Genomic DNA, 6,478 nt, shown 5'->3' with positions numbered 1-6,478 from the left:
ACACACACATATATACCTATATACATATATATATATATATATATTGTCTTTGGACCCTATGAGGTAGTTCTGAATATCTAGCTACATTTGGGAAAGACAGCTCTCAAAGTCAGGCTTTCTGTTCAACATTTCTTACAAAAGCTGTGAGTAATGACAACTTTTGTAAAAACTTAATATGTGCAAGAGGATTGAATGATTTACAATTTGACAGTAATCCTGAGCATCTTCTATTGCACTTCACCAAAAGAAACTTCCTCTCTCTCAAAGCAGCCCTTTGAAGTAGGTCAATATTTTCACGCCAGCTTTATGAATGGAGAAATAGAATTCATATTCTGCCCAAGATCAGCCAGAAAATGTCAGGCAGAAAGGGATATAAAAATATTTTCATGTGATTTTTCACTTTAAAGGTTATTCCTTCTCTCTGAATCTGCCAGTAGTTTAAAATTACATTTAGAGATGAAGATCAAGGTGGTGATATGGAAAGCACCACAAAATAGGAGTCATAGGGTCTGGATTCAAATCCTGACACATCCACTGAATTTATGTGCCCCTTTTTTTCAACTCACACTGGTATCACCTGAATTATCTCTCATTTACAGTAGTGTTATTTCTTAGTCTTTTTAATCATGTCCAACTCCTCATAACCCCATTTAGAATTTTATTGGCAAAGATACTGGAGTGTTTTGTCATTTTCTTCTCCAGCTCATTTATAGATGTGGAAACTGAGGTAGACAGAATTAAACGATTTGCCCAGAGTCACTTAGCTAGTAAGTGTCTGAGGTCAAATTTGAACTGAAGAAGACTGATTTCAGGTAAGGTACTTTATTCTCTGGGCTTTTTAGCTGCCCTTTACACTATTGTAGTAGCCTCCAATTTGACTTTTGCTTCCAGAGTTAATACTGTCTAATCTGTTCCCTTACCATTGTTATATAATCCTTAGGTACATGAACTGAGGATGTCATTCTTTTATGCCTTCAGGAAAACATATATTTGACCTAGATATGAAATCTTATCATAATCCTGCATTTCTCTACCTTCCTACACCTATTTTATATGACTGTTCATCATATGCTTTATCTTAGAGATAATTAAACTACCAGCCACATGTGAAACAAAAAAACCTCTTCTAATGGAATTTTTATTTCTTAGCCTGGTATGTACACATCAGCCATTCTTTATTGATAGAATATATTTACTTCCCTATTTTCTTTGAAATCTTAGGTTAATGTCACCTTCTCCATTAAACCTACTATGAACTTCCCAATTTGTTAATGTTCCCACAGTCCTGAATTTACTTTGTTGTATACATATGTATGTATATTTTATATGAATCAAGTCAAATGTAAGTTTTTTGAGAGCTTTTTTTTTTTTTTACATCCTCTTTCTGTTCCTGTATATCTGGTTCCTAGCACAGTGCCACACACTGGCATGTGTAGTCTCTTAGTAAATGTTCAATGAACAGAAGTGCCATTGAATAGAGTCATGGGAAAAATACTAGATTTAGAGTGAAAGGTCTCAGGTTGAAATTTAGTTATACTGCTATTTTTGCAACCTAAAGCATCTGGACACCTCATTTGTAAATTAAGGGAGTTAGCCTAGGAAAGTTTCTTTTTTAGCTCTAAATTTCATAATCCTATAATTTCAAGCTAAGGACACATTTTTGTAATCCTTCTCTTATCCATCCCCTCTAGAAACATTATGCCTAATATCATTTGTTACTAGAAATCTCCAACTACTAGAATAAAATCTAGGGAAGTAAGAAAGGGGAAGGAACTGTCTTATTTATCTTATTTATCTCTTCACTCATAAAGTGCTTAATGAATGGCTATTGATTACTGGGTTGTACTCCCAGATATGTGGGAATAAATTCATTTAAAAAACAAAAATATTATGCCTGAAAGAAGCTGTAACTTTCTAAGAATCATCCAGTTCTTAAATATGGGAGACTGAATTTGAACTCAGGTCTTCATAACTCCAAATCTAGCCATGTAGTTGCCAGATTATTTAGAGTTGGGGGTGAGGTTGAGTGTGGTCCATTAGAAAACATCAAAAAAGCAGTTGATAAACTTCTCCCATCTATATTACTTCTTACATTTAATGGTAAATTCTTTAATGCTAACTTTATCATTTTTATTAATAAAAAGATGATTTTTGTGATAAAATAAAAATAACTATTAAATGAATGGATTCATGTTTTGTATTTTCTTCCCAGTAAAAAAAATTATAGAAATTTCCCTTTTAATTTAATTTTTATTATATTTTTACCCATTTGCATGTAGATACAATTTAAATAATTATTTTCTGATATTTTGTCATCCCTGTTCTCCCTCCCCTCACCCTGATACAGCAGGTAATATCATAGAGGAGGTACATGTGTTATCATGCAATACATATTTATTCCCATGTTCATCATGTTGTGAAAGAAGACATCAACTTCTACAAGAAAAATAAGTCATGAAAGAAATAAGATGAAGAATGGCATCCTTCAATTTGTATTCAGACTCCATTGGCTTCTTCTGTAGAAGTGGATAGCCTTTTTCATCATGTGTCCCTTGGAGTTGTCCTGGATCCATACATTGCTAATAATAGTTATTATTCACAGCTGGTCATTGTACATTATTACTGACCCTGTGTACAATGTCTCCTGGTTCTGCTCTCTTCACTTTGTATCACTTCACATAAGTCTTTCCAGGTTTTTTGTGATTGTCCTATTTATTGTTTCTCATAGTACAGGGGTATTCCAATAAAATCATCTACTTCAGGAATTTTCCTTTTCCTTTTTAGACCCTTATTTTCTGTCTTAGAATCAGTATAGGTATTATTTCTAAGGCAGAAGAATGGTAAGAGCTAGGCAATTGGGCTTAAGTGACCTGGCCAGGCCCACACAGGTATGAAGTGTCTGAAGTCAAATTTAAATACAGGAACTCCTGTCTCTAGGACTGATGTTGTATCCACTGTTCTACCTAGCTGCTCCTACTATAGGTATTTTCCATATATGGTATACTGTGATGCAAAGAGGACCAGAGATACAGTGTGCACAGAACTAGTTTCAAATTGTGGTTCTGCAATTAATTAGTCATGTAACCTTAGGCAAATAATTTCTGTAGGCCTTGAGTTATGCATATGAAAAAAATTGGAATAAATTAGACTAATTTATTAGACTACTAAGTAGTCTAATTAAATTAGTCTAATAAATTAGTCTAATAAAAGCTAAAATAGACTAAATTGGAAAAATTTAGACTAAATTACCCATAAGGAGTCTTCCTACTAAAGCTGGAGTTATGTTTTGTTATTCAATATTCTTCAATGAATGCCTGCTAGGAAGAGGTTCTCCAATCATTTTAATAGGCAGAATATCTAAAGCGTCTTCTTCCAGGTTATTAATAATCTGTTAATTCCTCTTTGTTTATAGTAGAGGTTCTAATAAGCCCTACCCCATGCTGCAGACTCCAGGGAGTACAAACTGTAAAATCAGAGTGGGGAGGAGTAAAGGAATACAAATGTAAGGCATTGAGTAGAAGGCTATCTTTTTTGAAGGAGTAAAAGTGAAGAGATCTGTAATTTGCTTTGTATTTTTTTTCTTCCATATTTCACAGTTCTCCAAAATCTTTAGAGAGACCTGTTTTAATGACCTTGGAAAAAGAGTAGCCCTTCTCTTGTGATACAGATGTATAATATTTCTTGCAGAAAATGAGTATCTGTAAACCTTTTTTAAACACTCAACCTGATCAAAAAGTTTTCTTGTTGCATCTCTGGATGTTCAGATTTTTTCAAAGCTCTCTATAAATTCAGGGGATTACTGTATTTATTGTCAAATGTCATAAGAGCTATTTATCCCAACTCCACTAAATGCATAGCTTTTTGACTTTTACTGCTAAACATAAAGCTGAAATTTTCACACTGCTACCTTTTGCTGCTGAATCAGGTTCCCAACCCCACAGCTTTCGGAGCATAATAATAGTACCATCATTAATGATAATTGCATTTAATCTACCAACCAGCAATGATTTTTTATTTCTCATTCTCTGACTTTCCAGATTCTAGATTTAATTGTTTTCTCAAACCATTTCTCAAATTCAAATGATCATCAATATTTACTACTATTCTGTGTATTGTATGAAAGGATAAAAAACAAGGACTCTGCTTTTACAGGGAAAATAGAAGTTAAGAATATTGAAACATAAATTTCAAAATGCCTTCCTTTGGTGTCAAGACCTTTACTAGGTCTCACCTTTGATGCAAACTAACTTTGTGACCAAGAGTAAGCTACACAGCCTTTCTGAGCCTCGGTTTCTTCATCTATAAAAATGAAATAACATTAGCAAAAACTACCTCATAGGGATGTCATGGGGCTAAATAACCTAAAGCAAGTGAAGTAGTTTGTGAATCTTAAAGCATTTCCAAGTAATATTCAAATAGAAGAAAATATAATTACCATCCATTTTTAGCCATAGGAATGAGAATACCTTAGTTGTTTATAAAGCTTATATCATAAGTAAATGTAGTTTGTAAAAAAGTGATATTTTACTTTCTTAGAGAAGACAAGTATTTCCTTTTTTGTAGATATTTCCAGCTTCAATCTAGCAAACTAGCAAATTTTATTTCCAGAAAATATTTCATTTGATGTTCCCATCCCCCCCCTTGTATATTTGTATAAAAAGAGTCCTGGCTGACTCTCCTTGTCCTGCTTCACTGGTTCCATTATAAAGACCACATTCTTATCCTCCAACACTAAGGCAACCACATACATTACAGAGGATGAGAATCTGGCCAATTACACATTTTCATGGTCCTACTATTAAGTTTCAAATAATTGCTCAATTCTTGCATAACAAGAGCTATTAACATAGCTTATCATGTACTGTGCCCATATTGAATTTCCATCTAAGGGGTTATTTAATAATAGCATTGAAATCAAAAATGGAATCTACAGCCCTTGCACAATATCAATGCCTTTACATGGTCTGTAGTCTGTAATAGCCTATTAGATAAAGGATAGTAATGTATTCTAGCAGATGTGGCCCATTGGCAGTCTATAAAGGGCACAACTTTATTCTTGCTGCTGGAAGAATGATGTCTGTCTCCTTTGAAAAGAACTGGAGTCTTCAAAGATTTTAAAACACATTCCCGTATAACTGATCCACTGCTCCAGATGTATACCTGCCTTAATATTAAAGGAGAGACTAAAATTCAGCATCAGCATATAGAAAGAAGTGCAATGAGAGAAATGCTTAGAAAAGTTAAAACTACTATGCAAATATAAGGCATTTTGTTATTATTAGAACATACTGAGAAAGGGAGAGGTGATAGGAGGAAGAGAAAAGAAATCTTTCTTATTAATATTAATAAGCATGCAAGTGCAATCTTTCAAGTACAATTTTGCATCTTTCAAGGTTTGCAAAGACATTGGAATTTACCTAGAAATAAAAGAAAGTACAAATAAGGGAACATTCATGTGAACATGCATGTATGCATATGTACATTTGCATAAACAGATGGATCTTATGATGCAACTGGAGGAACGAATTTTCTCATCCACCCAGATTATATAAAACTCAAGTTTGGTCTATTAGCTTTATTCATTTTCACCATCATTTCTGCCTTTTGAGGGAAGAAGAGACAGTCCTGATGAGAAAAATGAATAAAACATTATTTGAATTGAACTAAATTTAATAAGTTCTTTCATAGTAAAAATTTTGCACAGTACTTTCGGGCTCCACCCCTCTTATTTCCTGGGATACATTCCCTCTTTATGTCTACCTGATAGAGAAATTTCTTCCTTCTTTTTCTTTATTTTTTTCCCTTTAAGTCTTAGCTTTGGGTCTCTTTCTCCATGAAAGCTATCCTAATCTATTCCCATAAAGGCAGGTAATGATATTTGATCTATTTTTCTTCTCAAATTACCTTGTATCATGCTTATTGGTATATAAGCAAAACACTAAGATGAGCATCTTGACTATAGAGGCTGGTTTTTGTCTTTGAATTCTCAACACCTTCTGCATTATATAGCATGCATGTAATAAATACTCATTGAATTGACAATAAAATGTTGTATAATTATTTTAATATAAATATTTATAGCTATAGAATAAGATAGCAACAACAGAAGCATTATTCCTAGCACTTGAAACATATGAAATATTTTATGTCATCAAGGGTAAATACAAAATAAATACAAGACCACTTTTTAGAGGGTAGGCAATGGTAGTTAGAAGTAGTATCTTCATCGAGAAGGTGACACTTGAGTTTTGAAGGAAGTAAATAATTCTAAGAGACAAAAGGGGATTTGGATGTATATTTCAGACTTAGCGAAAATCAAGTAAAACACAGAGATGCAGAAAGTCGTTATATTCATATAGATTATGTTTTACAGAGATCCCATTTTAGGAGTGCAACCTACATTCTTAGGAAAATGATATTTCTACAAAATAATGGTTGTTTATATACACCAAATAACATGCATACAATTTCTAAGCAA

Source organism: Gracilinanus agilis, chromosome 3, assembly GCF_016433145.1.
Source record: "Gracilinanus agilis isolate LMUSP501 chromosome 3, AgileGrace, whole genome shotgun sequence".
NCBI classification, from domain to species: domain Eukaryota; kingdom Metazoa; phylum Chordata; class Mammalia; order Didelphimorphia; family Didelphidae; genus Gracilinanus; species Gracilinanus agilis.
This window is presented reverse-complemented; position numbering follows the sequence as displayed.